The sequence below is a fragment of the Halictus rubicundus genome, chromosome 18 (genome assembly GCF_050948215.1).
Source record: "Halictus rubicundus isolate RS-2024b chromosome 18, iyHalRubi1_principal, whole genome shotgun sequence".
Classification (NCBI taxonomy): Eukaryota; Metazoa; Arthropoda; class Insecta; order Hymenoptera; family Halictidae; genus Halictus; species Halictus rubicundus.
In genome coordinates, this window is record NC_135166.1 from 6,261,074 (window position 1) to 6,281,648 (window position 20,575).

The 20,575-nt window shown below is 41.6% G+C and overlaps 1 protein-coding gene across 1 annotated transcript in view; it reads right to left on the reverse strand.

The window, feature by feature from the left end:
* Neo (ZP and PAN domain-containing protein neyo) overlaps nucleotides 1-17,362 on the reverse strand; it is a 390,616-nt gene extending 373,254 nt beyond the window's left edge. The window contains exon 1 of the mRNA XM_076803529.1: nucleotides 17,289-17,362. The gene's annotated coding sequence lies outside the window, so the exon portion shown is untranslated. The remainder of the gene's footprint in view (nucleotides 1-17,288) is intronic.
* Between the last annotated feature and the right edge of the window lie 3,213 nt (nucleotides 17,363-20,575).

Below are 20,575 nucleotides of genomic sequence, written 5' to 3' on the forward strand. Positions count from 1 at the left end.
AGAATATTTCCCTTCTACATATATGTTTTCATAATATAGATACGAAAATGGTGCAATTTACTCGTAGAGTACTGAAATGTTTAGTTATTTATTAAATAGAAACAAATTTAATACTGTAAAAAATATTTTGAATAATGATACAGCAATTTTTAGTGGCGCCTTACAGTCGCCATTCGAGTGCTAAGGGTTAAAAATAGTCTAAAATAGAGAAACGTATCGCTTTCCGTTTATTCAAATTATTGAGGGTGGGATGACATTCTTAAATGGTTTCTGTTTCCTGCAACGGATTCGGATAATTTTTATTTTCCTTGGAGATATGTTTCAAATAAACGAGATTTTTGATAATCATTGAGTTTTAGAAAAATAAACCTACCATTCCTGTTTGAAACTAAAACTCTTCATTATTTACAAAATGACGACATTTTGAACTCAAATTACCGACCTTTCTATATTTCTGCGTCTTTAGCATGTTAGAAAATAAGAAAAAACGACGGATTTAAAAAATTTTGGTTCGTGGAATAACAGTATATGTGCTGAAGATACTCTCAAAATTTCAAGTGAATTGGTAGACAGAGACTTGAGACAGAGAAAGCACAGATTTAATTATCAATTATATATTATATTAAAAAGTCCTTGTGCACACGTATTCTACGACACGTGTACCACCAAGGCAACATGCAAAATAATCGATTTTGAAAATGAAAAACCAGAATACCCCCTTAACAAGGTGAACGTCACAGTAAAATTAATACCGCTATCAATTTATTAACGTCGACTGGAATTTTAAATAAACTAAATTACGGTGTAAGGTGAGAGCTTCAGTGCCAAGCAACTAACCATTGTTATTAATAACGCAGATCGCTTCTATGCTGTAAATAGGCAAAACTAGAGTGAAATATTCGCGTGGCAGAGAACGTGTTAACGTTACCAAAAAATGGCCAGGAACTGGGGATTCTTACGCCTGGCGAGCTGCGTATTCACAGGAAGCCAACAAGACCGATCCCAGTGACGTCGAACTGTTATTTTCTCACGTTCTAATGGCAGGTTTCTCGTCGGAAAGTTTTATCGGTACACGGAAGCGTGCCGGAATGAGCAGCGTCACTTCCTCCGATATACAAAGGCCCCGAAGAAGCGGAGAACAACGATTCTCCGAGAAATAGCGACAATATTATTCCGATTTTGTTCGCGGCCGAAGGCCTTCTACGTAGGTACGCACATGGCTGTACCGTTATAACAGCGAGGCGGTGATAATCCTCCCAGCTGGCTTGTGACGTTCGATTCGAAGCTCGCGGGTTTATCTTTACATTTCATCAAACACCTTTTCCGAGAAACCGTATTCGCAGGAAGCCGATGTTTGCAGAGCGAATTATGCGCCGCAACACTTTTTTTTTCCCCCGTTGCTTTCCCGCGGCTGCCGGGCGAGTTTGCGAGGATCAGAAGCGGTTCTATGGCTACGCCTTCCATAGTTGGCGAAATTATGTCCAACGTACACCTGGCTGCTCCGAATAAGCATCGTTCCTCGATACCTGACACAACATTCTCATATCATAAACTCATTTTGCACAGGATCGTCTGAAAGTCTCTTCTATCTTAACTTCCGGAACATCGAATTTGTTTCTTGGTCAGACAACATTTCACAGTAGAAACTAATTTTGCTGGACACTGGCTTAGAGCCTCTTTTATTTTAAACTGAAGAAAATAAAATTTATTTTTCTTGATCAGACAAACTTTCACATTAGAATCTAATTTTACTAGACATTGTTTGAGAGCCTCTTTTACTTCAAATAGAAGAAAGTCGAATCTGTTTCTTGGTCAGATAAATTTTAAAAATTAGGAATTACTTTTGCTGGACATCGTCTGAGAGCCTCTTTTATTTTAACTTGAAGAAAATCGAGTTTGTTTCTTGGTCAGATAAAATGTCACATTAGAAAATAATTTTGATGGACACTGTTTGAGAGCCTCTTTTATTTTAAACTGAAGAAAATCAAATTTATTTTTCTTGGTCAGACAAACTTCTACATTAAAATCTAATTTTACTGGACATCGTCTGAGAGCCTCTTTTATTTTAAATTGAAGAAAATCGAATTTGTTTCTTGGTCAGATAAAATTTCACATTAGAAACTAATTTTGCTGGACATCGTCTGAGAGCCTCTTGTATTTTAACTTAAAGAAAATCTCACAAAAAATTTCACATTACAAAATAATTTTGATGGACACTGTCTGAGAGCCTCTTTTATTTTAAACTGAAGAAAATCAAATTTACTTTTCTTGATCAGACAAACTTTCACATTAGAAACTAATTTTGCCAGGTATCAGGTATCTGGTAACTAACAACCATGCACATTAAAAATCACAAAAACAATGCCCGAAATGCATTACCAGTCGAAGAATCCACGACAGAAACTTCAAACTCCGAGGGAACAATAACGGAAGCAATTAAACTCAATTTAGAGATGAATAAAGATCAAGAGATCGTAGGGAAAGTGGTCGGGCGAAAGGATCGAGGGGCTCCATAAATTTCGCTGAAATCAATGCCGCTATAAAAAGCGACGTTACGGGAGCGTTAATACGCCGTTTATCCTGGCACGGGATGCACCCGTGCACAATAATAATGCTGGGAATAACGACGGAGGTAAATATGTGAAATAATTTGCGGTTTTTCTGATGTCACCGATCGAATGGTTCGCCAGTGATAGGACAGGTAAGAGGATGAAGTAAAAGGAGGCTGTAGAGGAGAAAGATGAGGGAACGCCGCCGCGCGTTCCGTCGTCTACCTGCGATGTAGGTAGTCTTGCTAACGAGTCCACCGGTCATCTTTTCCCCTTTCGTTTTTCAGCTACGCGTCTACTTTATCGCCACCGTAGCCGTCAGACTAATACCCCCCGCGTGATGAAGAATATGTAGCAAGACTGTAAGTTTGGTATCGCTAATGTGATCAGGAGTATACACGGGGCGAGGCGCGTCGCGTTTGGTGGCCGGCACGTGAAAAAGGATCATGCCACGGGGGAACGTAGATTCGAAGATACCACGTTAACGTTCCGACGAGAAATAAAGCTGACAGAACTATCGGCGTCTCTGACGAGACACCGCGCGTATCAAATAGAAGAACGCGCGGCTCCGCCGAGGAAGCTGCGCGTCTCGCAAACTTCGAATCGTGCCGTCTGCATTTACCTACCCTGCCCGCCAACTTGTCTAGTCGAGTGGTTGAAACTATGTAATCATTCCGTGTACAGATAAGAACGGGATCGCTCGATTTGAATCTTATTAGAGGAAGACGTATCGGGCATAAACGAGTCTGCGAACGGTTCCGGCCGCGGCGAGAAATTATTCGGTTCATGCGAAAGCAACCCGGCGCAAATAACTCAACATCTCCTGCGTGCGCTCATTGGCCATCAGGCTGCGGACTTTATTGCAAAAATCAACGGCCCGAACGAGTCACTGTCGTACTCTTGTTTCTTGTAATTAACGCGGGACATTTTTTATTTGCACGACGATCTGCAGTTTGCTATTCCTCTCTAGGAGTCCTGCAGCAACAGACAAAGATTTTCTGAACTGTGTGTTCGTTTCTCCTGGGAACTGAATCGACGATTTATACCAAGTAAATAGACCCGTGAATGTTTTATGGCACATCTTTACACACGCATAACTCTTGATCTGGCGATCTCCTAGGATTGAAACTTGGATTTTCGGACATTTTCTCGCCAAGATCTACAGGATTGCATCTAAAAAAGTTAAAAATCGCTGGTCTCCCGAAGTGAAGTTCAAACCACATTTGCTATTCTCCTCGGTGCAAAGAATTCTCCAGATTGAAAATACGAATAATTGCAATAATACTTGACACTTTCGATTTACATATGAGCTCTTCGGTACATAATCTTATGTAGAAAATTAATCAATTAAAACCATCTAAGAGCGCAATAAACAAACGTCTCGTACGCAAAGAATGAATCGAGTTGTTTCAGGAACTTTAATTGTTGATCTCGTAAAAGAATCGTAAAACAGGAACGCGAGAACGACGATACTGAGAGGATAAGGATCTCCGCGAGTATAGCGATGCAGAATTGGAGCACACGTTCCGAACAGAATAGGTTCGCACTCCTGATAAACTGGAAGATGCAAGGGGAGGGGGGAGTCGGAGTCGTTGCAATTCTTTTTTCATAAACAGCACCGAGCGCACTTGCCCCGGGGAATTTGCACACAAAGGGAACGCGCGTTTGTGTTTGATAGAAACGCATTAGCATCGCGGAAAGCCGAACGCGCGCGCGCAAACTTGCGCGTTTTGATTCCCGCTTGTTGCCGCGCGCGATCGGAGCGGCGCATCGCTGAATCCGATTATTCTTAAAGAGTCGCGCGCTCTCGCTCGGTACTAATTAATCGCCTCTACGATCTGAAGAGTCGATTCCCCCCCCCCCCGCGTTCGAACAGAATCCGTGAGCCTTGCGAAAATCCGAAGCGGAGACCGCGCGTTTTACAGGAAGCGCGGTGGAAACGCCGATAGGAAATAGATCTGATCGGTTTTAATTTAAACGGGAGATAACAAGTAATTTACGCTGTACGCTTATGTTGCCGAGGTAACTGTAAAAGCGACTAGCGCGTCGCCGAGACCTGCAACGAGATTCCCAATTGAATTCGGATGTTGAAATTGCGTTTCCTAGATAGATAAATGTAATTAGTAGCCGGCGGATTTTATGCGAGACAATGCGGATTTTATGAGAAAGGAGCTGTACACAAAAAGCCTTTTAATATGACTATAATTTTGATAAGTAGATCTGTCATTTCCATATTTTTGTGTTTTGTTTATTCATCTTTCAATACTCATTTCTAGAATGAGAAATTCTTGAAAAATCAATCAATGTATTATTAAAATCTCGATAGAAGTTTTTCGTTTCGGATGACAAACTTGTTTCAGAAAACAGTTCTTGGAAGAATTCTAACCAAGCCATTTTTCAAGATTTTGCAGTGCAAAAATGACTACATGTCGATATGTATACTTTCCAATGAGAAGCTCGTTAAAAAAAGACGTTCGTTCATAATCTAACAAAAAATTCATAAAAATCACGTAGGATTTTCATTGCCGTTTGCATTTACATTTTTAAATGTCGACAGGATTTCACGATATTCGAAGCGAAGTGGAACAAACGAGTTTCGTTACTAATGGCAAGTCTGTGTTTGTCCGGCGGTACGAGGGGAACCGATTTCAACGGTTTGCTCGACGGTAAATTTTCCAATTCATTAAACGACACTAGCGCGGCAACGTCGGTATTGCTAATATAATTTACCGCGCCGGTTGAAAAATTAGAAAAACGTCGTCGCCTCGGTCTTAAGAGGCTCGCTATCCCGCGCAGGAATCGAGGAAGCATAAAGGACCGGTCCCCGATCGTTAGATACTGTCCGAAAGAAATATGGGTGTACCGGGTTGGAAACGCATCCGGAATCGGCACTGTAAACATTACGTCGCAAACGTAAACATCTCTTTCAATTTTCCAGCGAAAGTGACTGTTACGGCCGGCGTTTACTTAGCCGGCCAGTAAATTTTGATCTATCAACGCGAAAAATAAAAAACACAGGATCCCTCGGTGCACCGATCGCGTGTCGTCGCGTCCACGTGCAACCGCACAGTAATTTACTGCACCGTATATCTCATGAAAGTCGAACGGTCGTGGCTCAGGTTGACAAGCATATATCGTTTCGCGGGCTTTAATTGACACGTTAATTTCCTAGCCGGCGGATCGTAACCTTAATTGCGAGATATAATAAAAATACATACCGCGCCGGGGAACCCGCGAAAGAAACACGTAACACGTTCTACAGCAGCGTGTAATTAGTTCCGCTGACACAGAGACTACCCTAAGGGATGCTGCCCGTCCCGAGGGATCGCATAAACGTCCACTCACAGGGTGTTTCTTAAAATACGGCAAGCCGTTTTCCCGAGCATGCTTTCCCGAAACTGCGGATGGTAACGATGCACGTCAGTGATCTAACCGAGGATCTGGCTGCTGCGAGTAGTCGACCATCAGTATAGTCGGGGCAGATCTTTTTTGGGGATGCGCTCACTGCACACTTCGTGCTGGTTAGGCGATTCTGGCGGAAATGGCGATTGCGAGAGTTAGTACTTTATTTAGGGAAGCCTAGGATTTTTAGTTATACCAAATTTTAATCGTATCAAAAGGAAGCTTAATAATTTTCTTTTATATTGTTAGATTACCACTGATGGTGACTAATAAGTTGACTGATTTATTAACACTAAAATTACCGAACCAGAATGATTGATTCCCAATTTTTTCTTTCACGATTACTGAAATTAGAAAAATGTTTCTACCAGAAATTTTTTAATAAACCTCTATTAAAGCACATATTCGATCAAAAATAGTATGAGGTTCGAAAACATGTAGGCTTGTCATTATTACAAAGCAATATACATCAGTTGTATTTATTACTCGGTAGTTATAGTGTTAGGATGTCCTTGGCCTACTCATTTTTATTGTAAATGTAAATTTTGGTGTAAATGAGCACAAAAGGTGTTTTATCGCTAGATTTTCTTTTGTTTGGGGGATGAAATGAATCTTTAAAATATTTTTGGTGAGGCTACGTTATACGAGAATATTACGAAAATTGGTATGAACTTAGGCCATTTTATCGTCGGTTGGAGCCTCGCGCGGCACGCTCGCCAGAAATTTGAACATTTGATTTTGAGGCAGCTGTAATTCGAATTCTAGTCTGCATAATGCTCCGCGAAACACAGATTACTACAGTTCCATACGCATTAATGGAATACGTAGAACGTTCAATGGTTTGTGAAAACGATTCGATATGGGCCAGACACGTGGATGAGCTCCAGTCCTGGATGAAGCTTGTTAATTTTATAACAGGAAAATCTTTCGAACAGATTCGAAACGTTTTGAATAACATTGCGAGAATAAAAAGTGTAGAAGGTGAGTCACCCAACAGGATTCTGAAATGCTTCCACTAATATAAATTAGTCTTAGAGGTGTCGATAATGTTTTCTTGTATCTTAATATTTGTTTTAACGGCGCGAATAATATTCGCTTGTATCTTAATCTATCAGAAAATGTTGAAATATTCATGAGCTGCTTTCGAGATATTTTCAAGAATATTCCAACATTGACATTGAAAAGATAAATGTTATTACTATCACTTAGCTACATTGACGCTCAAATATCTCCTAAACTAATGGCTTTTGGCCATAAACAGTTTAATACTTATTTTATAGCGAATAGCTGATAACAACGATTATTGCATTAAGGATTATACTCTCCGTTTGAAAGGAAAAGTCATCAAGGACAATTTTTAGTAAAAATAAGTTTACATCGAAGTTAAAAATAACGTAGTGATCGTCTCGACAAAGTAAAAAAGTGTGAAATCAAATTTGTACGATTTTTAACAAAATTTAGGTTCAACTGTCAGGATTTAATCGAGGACAATGGTATTGGTTAAATTTTTGAACGGGATTTTCTCGAAAACTGTGTTATAGAGAAAAAAATTCGATTTTGCATTGTTTACATATTTGTCCACGTAAAATCAGCTTCGACATTCGCACGGAAACAAGCCAAATACGCACTCGACAAATTTTGAAATTTAATTTCTTTGAAAACGAGGTTACAAATACTAAAATCGTGAACTAATTTTTTCATACAAAATCAATGTAACAATGGAACAGTGTAAACGTTTCGAGGATCAAGCATGACGCAACAATCGAGAGCGTTTCACCTAATGTGTTGATTAAAGTTATTACTAATCAATTAAACTGCGTATCGATCATTTTACGGGGTTGGGGGGGGGGGAGGGTGCAATTAATCAATTGCAATTACGACAGCCTAATCAGAGGCATATCGAAGAGGCCACAGCGGTTTTACATCCGGTGGAGGAAAATAACGCTGATTTCGCGAGGCTTTAAGAACCGTTCGAGTCCATTCAAGGAAACTGAACCTGTTCGCAATTCGCGCAGCTTGTTAGTCGTGAATGTTACGCGACGCCGGCGATCATCCTGGACAGAGTTTTTGCTCGGGAAAGCAATATCGAAGCGCAATCGTTAATGTTTTATCGTGTGCTTCCTGACGGCGATAACATTCAAAATCTTCACGGCGAAGATTTATTCCCGTTTCACGATCAGTGCAATCTGCTTGCGCATAAAGTGCCCTCGATACACGAAGCGACAGCTCGAACTAACGATGTAACCGTACCAAGTAATAATATTAACAATACCGTTTCGATAACCTAGGCCGATTATTGCTTATTTTAAAACGATCCTGCTAAGGAACAAGTATACTGCAGATTTCATGCGTTTATTGCAAAACTGAGTAGGTGTAGTTTAAAACTATGGAAAGCTTAATTTGCTAACAACACTACATTTCCAATTTTCGAAAAATTTTCATTGTATCATTTCATTTTCATCTAAGATATTTTTACATGATGGAGTAGCTGGGAAACTGAAGATTTTTCCGAAAAAATGCTGCAATTTGAAGCGTCTCCAAAATCTCTAAAAAATTTTTCTCACGAATAAAACTGCCGCAGATTTAAATATTGGAACCTGCTCTTTACAACGACGCCTTGAAAATTGATTTACGATTTTTTTTTCGCTGTTTTATGGAACAAAAACGAGGATCCAGTTCGGTAGAGTAAAGACCTCATGGTGTACCTTATGTCACTTTAAAGTTGGCGGCACACCTCATAATGAAAGCTCAATAAAACGACCAGAAAAAAATGGTACATCAATTTTTAAGGTGTTGTTGTAAAGAGGAAGCTTCAATCTTTAAACCTATGGTAGCTTCAGTCCCGAAACAAATTTTTTTAAATTTCCACAGACGTTTGAATGTATAACATTTTCAAGAGGAAACGCGTTTTCAGTTTCTCGCCTGCTGCGTCATGAAACAATGGTAGAATGAAATGAACGATGGATTATGATGGGATGCATTATGATGAATTATAAAATCCGCAGTAATAAGATATTGATTCCAACTTGTTAGAATTACTAAAGAAAGAACAAAATGTCCATTAGGCGCCAGACTCGTGAAATTGCCACAGGAAACATTTCTTTTGCATAAAGCTCCGCAGTCTAGTATTAAAAGATCGGTAGCCTAGTATCTTAACGCAGTATCACCGAAGCATTCACCTAGAGTAACGAAACGACCGTCGATTAAAACGATTTTTCAGCCGGTTGATGTTGAATTCCATCAAATTTAACTACGCTTAAGAACAACCAAGTGTTCCTGTAATCTACGGCCAACTCGCGAAAGTACTCCTTTAAGGACTTCTAAAGCCCGCTTATTGGCAAAGGCACGATGCTCGAGTTTACATTTCGAGATTCTATTGGCTGGGGAAAACGGGATCGTGACTGTGCTTTCAGCAAATATCATTTTTACGAGTAATCGATAACGGCGTCGATTTGTTTTACCTTGAAACGCGATAACTGTCACCGGAAATAAACACGGGAGTGTATCGATCCTATAATATCGAAATACCGAATCAAACGGGCCAGAATTTCTGTAAATTGGGACGTTCGATTTGTGGACGAGGATTTTTCGAAATACCAACATTTTTACGTGACAGCATAATTACCTCGAATCAGGTATCGAAGTTTACACACTTTATCTCTTTGCGAACGGAGATTTTTGAAAATACTGAAAATATTTTTCTGAGAAATTATAATTAATATAATTCATGTATCGGAATCTTAAATACTGACAAAAATCAAAATTAACACTTCGTGGTCGAGGATTTTTGAGAATACTAAAAATATTTTTCTGAGAGATCATAGTTTCCATAATTCCTGTATCGGAATCTTAAATACTGCCAAAAATAAAAATTAACACTTTGTGGTCGAGGATTTGAAAGTCTTAAACATTGAGAAAAATTTTGTACCGATATTTGATCACGCACGTAGCTAAATTATTTGCTTTCAATTTTAGATATTTTGGGCGAATTCAAATGCAACTTCAGAAATTGGGATGTTGGCATTATATGTCGACATTCGTCCTCAAAGGGCTGAACTATCTTTGTCACTGTTGTAAATTAAAATCAGTAAAAAGTCAGTAATTGAAATCAGTTCAAATCAGTACGATATTGTGTTCCATATCAGTAAACATTGTGTTCTACATCTTTTAAGATTTTTCTAGTAATGAAGATAGTGCTTTGTGCTACTTTGGTACACAATTCAGTCCAAAGCGCATTGTCACGCGTTAATTTCAGTTTCATTCTGGCTCGTGAAGTAATTCGCAGGTTTACGATTCTACGAAGTACTAGATCTTCTGGAGATTATCACAGGAGTGCAACATGGGTTGAAGATTTATGTCCCATACCTCTGTAAGAACTTCTCAGTAAATCACTTATGAACTTGTTACAATTCTTACATAGTACGTCAGTCTTCTTTTTATAATCAAAATAAAAATTGTCCGTGTCAATGACAAGATACTAGAACCGAACAAAAATTGTGTCAATTTCAAGGTACTGGAGCCAAATAAAAATTTGTTTCTTCCTTTAGTAAATCGAATAAGTTGACAAAAAATCGGAACTCTTGAATTCTTATTATCGCTTTATTGTTCTACGTTTCACCTACTCAGATTTATCATAAATGCATAAAAATCGCAGTCTAATTATAAGAAACACTAGGCAGATAGTTCCTGAATCTATTTCAGAAAAGATTTCGACAGTTTTAGATTCGGTGTACTCACTTTTTCGTAGTTTATTTATACGAAGCACGAGCTAGATAGAAACTGCTGATTCCTTTCTGAAAATCGTTTGAGTAAATGTACTGTTTCAGATTCGGCCTGTTCACTTGAGTCGCGAATGCATAAAGTCCACGGTCTAATTACGGCACCGATAACAGCGAAAATTTTACTGTATCGTCACGAACAGCACGTTTCACTATCGTAGCAACTATTCCGGCGTGGCCACGTGCACGAGAACCGGTGTGCGCAGCAGCGGAATATTGTGGAACAGGGAAGAAGAATATTTCCCTGTGCCTTTACTCGATTAACGACGGAATCAGAGCATACTATCGCTCCGAGCACAGAAGGAGACTTCGTTGACCCGTGTACCATGATAAGATCGGTCCATCGCTTAATCGTTTCTGAAATTCCACGAAGGAAATTGAAAGAACTTCTTCCTTATGGTTTATGAACGTTTCGTTAGCGAGGCTACATGGGCTGTTAACCGTTAAGGAGGTACAGCATCGTTCGATAACGACGAGCTTTATCGATAACCTGTTATCTCGAAGACGGTGTGCGCAGAAAGCGTTCCCTTAGTTTCAGTTTCCCCGTCCCGGCCTCGAATCGCCTACGGAATTCAAACACACGGCGCCGCGTTTCTGCCACACTTTCCACCATTGCTTCCACCGATTTCGATTTTCTTACTCGTTAGAGGCTCGATTTAATGCGGACCCAACCGAACGCGCGCCAATTTGTTGTCAGAGCCGGCGTATGCCTCATAACGTTTCATGTAACGATGTTGTAGCACGGGTTTCCTAATCTTTTAATGAATTGATAAAAAATGGAGAACCACCGCTGGAAATGATTTCGATTTTCTCATTCGTTAGAGAGATAATTTAATTCAGATCTAATTGACCATCGAACAATTTTTTAAGTGAGCACAAAGTTTTACAGATTGCAACACAGACTTTGTAACGATCCGAGAGACCAGAAATAATGTTTTTTTAGAGAAATGCAATGTACATACACGCGTACACATTTTTCAACAGTGTTCTGACATTGTTCATTGTCAGATTTGGATACACAAAAATAAGTAACACAGACCCGAAAATGAAAAATTGATTAGCACTCATCAGAACTGATTTGAGAATGACCAACCACTCGACTGCCATTCCTGAGACACAAAATTCACAAAAATCTGTTGTCGATACAAAAATGAAGACTCACTTTTCAAGCTCTCTAACGATCTGACAAAAACCGTTAATAACATGGAAGAATGTGAAACAATTCGGAATAATTCCAGAATAATCGAACTAGCAATTTTCGAACATCGAGACCGCTTCATTTTGTCCATTAGCAAAAATTGGACATCGTCTGGGAAAACGAGGTCTTACATTCGCTTCTAAATGAAGTGAACAGAACGCGAACAAACGTCCAGGGCCATGAAATAAATTCAACCATGTTTCTGGTCCATTTACAGCCGGTTCATTCGGTCCCCTAACAATTTAATCGTGCGCAAGCTCTTCGTCTCTTTCGAAACATTTCAAGCCCACCGGAACGCGCATTTCAAAATATGCGAACAGAAAGAAAAGTCCCGGCAAGCGCAACATGCTAATCGCTCTGCCATTTTCACGCGATTCCTGCGCGATCCTCTATAAGCTTCTCGTTAAGAAAATAGTTACCGATCGCTTCTACGCAACACACAACAGCGTCCAATTATCTGTACACATAACCGTCGCAATGTGTTCACACGAATTATCCATTATAGTCGTAGAGAGAAAGCCCGAGACGATGAAAACGAGGCCTGCGCTCTCCGGCGGGCTATCTCTTCCTCCCTATTTAATTAACAGGGAAATTAGCGTGGGATACACCGTATCACACACGTACCTGCAAGTGCGAAACGATGTGGCGTCCACTCAAGGATGATAAGATTGATTCGCCTATATCTCTTAAGCCTCTTGTAAAACCATTCAGAAAGACGCTGGAGCCGCGGGGAGGGGGGATGAAGGCTTTAAGTAATCAATATCGCACGAAAACGACGGGACAGAGGAGGGCGAATCTCATTACCCTCCGCAGCTAAGGCCATTGTGCGGCTGAACTTCATTATCCAGACTAATTATTTCAAAGTTAGTCGAACAGTTCGCCACAATGTAATGGCGAAGGAAACGGTCTTAGTGCCGAGAGGTCTGCAGATAGACCAAAAACGAACGAGAAGAAGGGAGGAGAGGACGGAGGAGCGAGTACGCGAGGAGGAACACCGCGAGCGAGTGCAAGGAGAACATAATATCGCCCGGGTATATATAAGGCTTTCGCCTTTGTTGCCATTCATTAAGGTAATTACAGAAACCGATTTCCTCGCAAATACCGCGGCGCGGGCACGAATTGAATACTACCCGGTGTACAGCCGTCGGAGGGGCAGGAGGAATACCGTGTTCCCCGGGCCGGTGGCTGTCAAAAACAATATTTTAGGACGCGTCCTTCGCTAACGAGTAGGAGAAACTTTGCTTCGGGGATTCCGGCGATGATGAAATCGTTCACGCGGATTTTACCGATACAGCGTTCGGACTTTTATCGAGAACAACAGTACTTTGGTCAGGGTAACGTGATAACTGGACTGCTGAAATATACAGTGACTCCCATTAATATTCGGACGCTTTTAAAAATCGTATAACTTTGTTCAAATTGAACCATACCACTTGGATTTTCTTAAGAAGTTAGCACAATTGGTTTTCCGAATAAAGAGAAAACAAATTTTTACAAAAATTGTAATTGGTCGAAATTGCATGGGAAATACTAAAAGTTGTATTTTGCAACTTTTTTACGTGGACTTACATTGAAAATTTAGAAAGCACGATTTGTAGATCTGTATGAATGATACATATTCTGAGAATTTCATTGAAATCGGTCAACGTTGCAATGAGCTACAGATGCTTCAAAATGATCCCATAAGGGCGAAACTCCCTGACAAGGCCAAAATTCTGCGACTTTCACCCTTAAGTTTTCATTGTTAAACGTTTGTAGCGCAGTGCAACGTTGACTGATTTGGATGAAATATTCAGAATATGTATAATTGATACGGATGTACAAAACGTACTTTTAAATTTTTAATATAAGCCCGCAGTACTTTCTCCGCAATTTCGACCAACTGTAATTTTAATCAAACTTTTTTTTTAGTATACTCCAATATTGACAATGTTATACGATTTTTAAGAGCGACCGAATATTAGTTGGAGTCACTATACATTGTACTAGTTGGTAAATGCCTTTTTTTTACTGGGTTCAATGAAGACAATACAACAGTCGTTTTTAATTCTTTAACACTAAACCTACCACCGCTGATCAAAATGACCGCTTCCAGATTTTTTATTTTACAATTACTGAAATTATAATGATGATTTCATAGAAATGATTAGATGAACGTATTTTGAACACAAAATCCAAATAAATTCAATCCCATCATTTTTATAAGACAATGTGTATCGGTTACTTTTAAGGCTCGGTAGGTTTACTGTTAAATGGTTTCGTCGTTTTGCGTATGGTCTATCAATTTTCGTTAAGAATACATTTAAAATACGGCAGTTTAGTTACAGCTACTGAACAGACGTGATCAACTATGAATTCTGCAGTGACCTTCAAATGACCTTCAGGGAAAAGATACTTCTGACGTTCGTTAGAAATACATTTGAAATACGGCAGCTTAATTACAGCTAACGAAAAGACGCAATCAACAATGAATACCGCAGTGACCTTCAAACGACCTTCGGGGAAGTAAATCTTTAGGAAGCATAACCTGACGTGTGAAGACGATGTTTATGCTCCTTGTGCTCTAAAGCAAAAAAATGATAGGTGACTTATCTTGTATAAAAAAAGAAAAGAGAAATAGAAGCCAGCTTTAGGCTAGACATCGTTGCAATTAAAATCTTTGTCGGTCCAAGTTGTTGTCGATCAAATTCACCGGGATAATCGAACGCTATCAATCCCTGTCGCCCTTCAAATGATCTTCGAAGAAGTTATTCTTCAAAAAGCGTATCATGACTTACGAAGATGATGTTTACGCTGCCTGTATTGCAACAGGGAAAGATAGAAAATGATAGGTTACTCATCCCGTGTATAAAAAGAAAGAAACAGACGCTACATCTAACCTAGGCACTGTCGTTGATTAAAATCATTGTCGATCAAAATTGTTGTCGATCAAATTCGTCGGGATAATCGAACGCTATCGATCCCTGTCGATCTTCAAATGGTTTTCCGGAGAAATTCTTCAAAAAAGTATAACATGACGTACGAAGGCGATGCTCGCGCTTTACACCAGCGAGGAAAGATAGAAAATGATAGTTGCCTTATAAAAAGACGAAAGGAACTATAGTTCTAACCTTGACCCTGTCGACGATTAAACTCTGTGGCGATCAATTCTGGTGTCATTAAATTGTTATCGATGAAACTATGTTGGTGACGTTAATGTAACCCGGGGACTTCCTCCCAGCAATTAGGCTCCATCGCACACCGAATAAATTCGCCACGGTAATCGAAAGCAATCAATCCCTGTCGACCTTCAAATGTCCTTCTAAGAGGTGATTCTTCAAAAAGCATAACTTGACGTGCAAAGACGATGTTTACGCTTGCAGTACTCTAGTAAGAATGGATAGAAACTGAGCGTTAACTATTCTTGCATATCAGAAGACATAGAAACTAAATCCAAACTAGACCCCATGGTTAATTAAAATCTTTGCCAGCCAAAGCTGCCATTAATCAAGACCGGTGTCAGTGAATTGCTATTTAATAAATCTGTATTGATAATGTTACTCGAATTCGGAATATTTTATTGCCGTTTCCGGCAATTAGGATTCGCGATTCTCCAAACAAATACCCCAGCGATGATGGCACCGTCGACCTTCAAATATCCTTCTAACAAGGTATTCGTCAGAAAACAAAACTTGACGTCCGAAGACGATGTTTATACTTCTCGTGATCTAATAGGGAAAGATGGAAAATGCTAGATGCCTCGTCATGCATATTGAATATTGAAATAGAAACTGAATTCAACCTAGACCCCATGGTTAATTAAAATCTTGGCCAGCCAAAGTTGCTGTCGATCAAGACCGGTGAATTGCTATCAATAAATCTGTATTCTCAATGTTACTCTAATTCGGGAAATTTTACGAGGCCGTTTCCGGCAATTAGGCTTCGGGATCCTCCAAATAAATACCCCGGCGATGACTAAACCGTCGACCTTCAAATGTCCTTCTAACAAGGTATTCGTCAAAAATCAAAACCTGACGTCAGAGGACGATGTTTACGCTTCCCGTGATCTAATAGGGAAAGATGGAAAATGCTAGATGCCTCGTCCAGCATATAAATTAATAAAATAGAAACAAAATCCAACCAATAGCCCCCGGTTAATTAAAATCTTGGCCAGCCAAAGTTGCTTACGTCAAAGTTGCTAAAGTCGAGTACGGTCAAGACTGGTGTCGGTGAATCGCAAACAATAAACCCGCATCGACATCGTAAATGCAAACCGAGGAAATTTTACGGGACCTCTTGCCGGCAATTAGGCTCTCCGCGATCCTCCAAATAAATTCCTCGACGTTAATCGCGCGCTATCAATCCCGTTCGACCGTTCTACTAATGATACCAGGAACAATGCGAGATAAACACTAGATCGTCGGGGCCGGCGAACCACGCCGCGAACAGAACAATACGACACTCGCGTGTCCGACGATCCGGTGTACAATAGGAAAACATAAAGCTGCCAGGTCGTCGCCGAGTATCACCTTGGCAGCCCGTTGCGGCGGCGGCGGCTGGAGCTCTCCCCGGTTGCTCTCCTCGATCCTCGGCACGCCGGTCGGCCGGTCATTTATTCTTGACCGGCGTGAACCGTCCGAAAGATCGAAATTTCTCTCGAGTGGGCGAAACCGTCGAGATGGAAAATTGTTTTGCCGCTATCCGCGATACGTAGAATGGCCTGGCTATTACCGTCGCGGGATGGGACTTTATCGATCCCCGTTGGAGAATGCAACGCGTATCGTTGGAATACGATCGGGAGGTCCCGGGGATACACACAGGGCTCGTTGAACCGCCGGCGAGACGTGAAAACGCGAAATGGGAAAAAATTCGAGGCCGTTGAAACCCGCGGAGCTCGGGGCTGTCGGCGGGGGGGGGGGGGGGCTCAGATTTTCGCGTTTAATTGGAAAAAGAGCCCCGGTCGAAGGCATCTCCGATTCCGGGAATAACCCGGACCCGATATCTTCCGGGCGTTGCGCCCTCGTTGGAGGTCTTCACGGGGTCACAGGGGTGGTCCTCGGGGCTCTCAATCTTCGCCGATCGATGCGGCTCTCGAGACCCGAGCGATAAATCACAGTTTTTCACGAGCGATTCGCAGAACTGGACCCTGCGCTGCTGCCTGGACTTTCGAGATCGCGAACCGTAAACATCGCAGTGTTTATAGTGAGCTATCGACGACAACGTCCTTCCGTCGCGGTTTTGCTAGCGCGCGCGGCCGCGCACGCGGTCGAGCATCAAACGTGACAAGTTTAAGCGCGAATCGAAGCGGCAAGAGGTAACCGATCCGTACACGTTCTTAGAGAGTAGGTTGTTTCTGTCATTCATGAGGAATCACGTACGTACCTTGGTGCGTCTTCAGCTTCCTGGAACGGTCCCCGCTTCGATCGAGACCAGGGTTGATCGACGACAGAACGCGGTGGTTCTCGCACGCAGGACTTTCGTAGCACTCGAAGCTTTCTCGCCCTCTAACTCTCTCTCTCTCTCTCTCTCTCTCTCAATCTCTCTCCGTTTATGTATCTCGCGTTTGGTATCGTTCTTTCTCGGTCTCTCTATCGCTCCCTCTCTATCACTCGATCGTTCTTTCTCTCTCTCGCTCGATCGCTCGCTCTCTCTCCCTCTCTCGCGTAACCTTGGACTTGAGCCCCGTTCACGGCCACAACCAACACAGAAATGCTGGGATTGCAAGGCGTGCGGCCACTTTTCCTGCCGGTACCATCAGGTGGGGGGATGTGCCCGGTTGCTGTTGGCAGGTGGAATGCTCAACATCACCGCAACGTACTCACGAATTATTAGTGCGACGAGACGTTCGCAGGAAGGGAGAACGAGATGGTGGTGTGTTTGCACGGTTATGGGAGGGGGCAAGAAGCGGTGCCTTAGAGGGGGTACCAAGGGAGGAAGGTCCTTCGCGGTTCGGACTCGAACCACGATTTTCGAGTACGCTCACCCGACCGTCCCTTCCGCGAAATCGACCCTTCGGATTTTTCACCTTGCACCTCCCCCCCCCCCTTTGGGGACCATGGTCAACTCTTTGATAGCTTTCCCGTGAAAGCGGTTGGCTTTTTGCTACCGCGCAGAACAGCATGGGACCCAGGAAGTTAGGGTGGTAGATTCGCCTAATCTTTTTATAGCTTCTTCGTCGTCTACTTTATAGTGCATTCCACCTTTGCACTCGAATGGCGACTCCGAGGCTCCACCGACGATAAAAATGGTCATTTGTCGAAATAATTTGCACACATTGGTCGGGTTCGTATCAAATTACCAACAATCACGGACAATGTTTTAATCGACCGACATTGATTTCGCCGATAATATTAATTCACCGACATTGACTTTGTGTTTACCTACCAATACCGAATTTCAACAACATTCCCTTGCCGTTCATCAGCATCGGAATGTTTACCTTTCGTCGGGTTTGTTTCGAATATTGAATAACATAACACACTTCCTCGACCTCGTTAGGTCCCGAGTCCCGAGTTATCGAACCTAATTCCAGGCAAACTTGTTAATCTACAAATTATAGGCAAACGGTGATTGCTTTTCGATTTTATATGAAAGATTTTTATTAATATCTTCATTGACGTTCGGGGCAGTAAACATTTACATCGATACGGCTATAATCGATTCCGGTATCAATTTCACCCACATTAATAGACGGACGATGATCGAAATGGATTAGAAACGGTTCACTATATTACAATCTGTTTATTGCTAGTAGAGAAAGGAAGTAATAGACAGACAAATTGATGAGCTGTTGTACTCGGTATCGGCGAACTAATGGTTCACAGCAATGTGAAAGAATCAATCATGGGAGTACTTTTACCGCAGCTTATTTCGCGATTTTAGAGAATTTAATCTGAATTAACAGGTCGCGTACTACTCAATCGTCGCGTCGTGCCAGTGTATGACTTACCATTTCTACTGAAAATCTCAAACCTGTATATTATACCCATGCAAACACTGTAACGACAAAAAACAGAAAATTGTCATTCCACATTCTAAACTTATTACAATATATTTTTAATTACTCGCACGGGATCGTTGAACTTCGACGCCTTCGTAAATATGTACAGGGTGTGTTTCGTTTATCTGAATATTTGTTATCATAATACGATAGCATTTTCCGAGACGAATTCATCGACATTGTACTATTTACTGTTACAAAACATTAGAAAATATATTATAAATACACAGCGGATCTTTATACAAAATAAGATTTCTGTACATCAATTTCAATCTATAGGAGCCAAGTAAAAATTTATTTTGCTCCTTAATCATTTTTATATCTTAAAAATGATCGACATTGTTAAACTCTTTTAATCTTTTTACTGTTTCGAATTACACCCACTCATCCTCAACAAAAGTACACCATATGATTGTTCCGTTCATACCGAACAATTCTTGGTAAACCAATTTTTTCCCTAACTTCAGATAAACGAAACACCCTGCACACACCTTGATGGTCAATTGTTTCGAACATTACGACCATACTCTCAAACATCACGGTCCTGTTTTAAACGCGATAGTTCTCTCGGACCGGTTCATCTGAGAACTCCAACCCAAAACAAACAACAAACCGTTAATATTTCTAAAATCGAAATCGGTCACAGTAGCACTCCATAACCACGGGCAGACACTTCCACGACGTTCCTCGGACAAGTTCCCCGAGACACCTTGGGCGTCCCCATATCGGCGATGCGCAACTGTTCAGATCATGCGAAGCCGGCGCGTATCAGCCACGCTTGTATTGCTGTCCGATATTATCATCGGTTAAAATAATATCGTAAATGATTGCCGGCGAACGTGATCCCGTTCTTTAAACCGGGCGAATGTGCCGCATCAAAATGTAGTAAAGCGGATGCCATAAATCTTGGAGCTACTTCGCGCTACGCAGCAGCATCGGGAGCAGGAGCAGCATCAGTATCAGGAGTAGAAGCGGTCATAGCTAGTCGCAACCATAGCAGTCGTAGACATAGCAATCGCGGCGAGAGGCAGCCGTCTGATCCGAGCACGTTACGCGTCCAGGAAAACGTTGAGTGGATCCTGTCCGAGCAACCTGTTCGAAAGCTTTTCCATTCGCCTCGAATTGCTGCCGGCAACATGTGACTCATGCTCGTCAACGGATCGTCATGGATGCTTGTCCCTGTTTGAGAGTCCCGATACTCTCTCGGAAATCGCTCTAAGCTCGTCTTAATAGTCCTGGGAACTGTCATTACGGGCCGAGAGGAGACCCGGTGGAAATGGAATAATGAGATTCGCGTCATCGTTTCGCGATAGAGCCGCGTTGCGTTAAGTAGCCGGGGACAATCGGGACGCCGTTGTCCTCGGTAATCGTTTCGCGGCCGGTCAAGAAGAGAAAAGACCACGACGAAGAAAACGAAGAAGACGAAGAAGAAGGAGACGAAGAAAGAATCGTGCGAGGAGCTCGATTACGTTCCAGCGTTGCGCGCCGGTTACGCTTCAAGACGTAGCCAACATCCTAACGGGCATTTCTATTAGCGGCGTGCCTCCGGTTCGGGATGACGATGAATTCCTCTGCGGTGTGGCGTCGGTGAATGAACATAGACCGAGTGCAAATGCGCGTCGAGTAATTACTACGCAATGAATTTTCCAGAGTAACTTGGCGCCTCGGC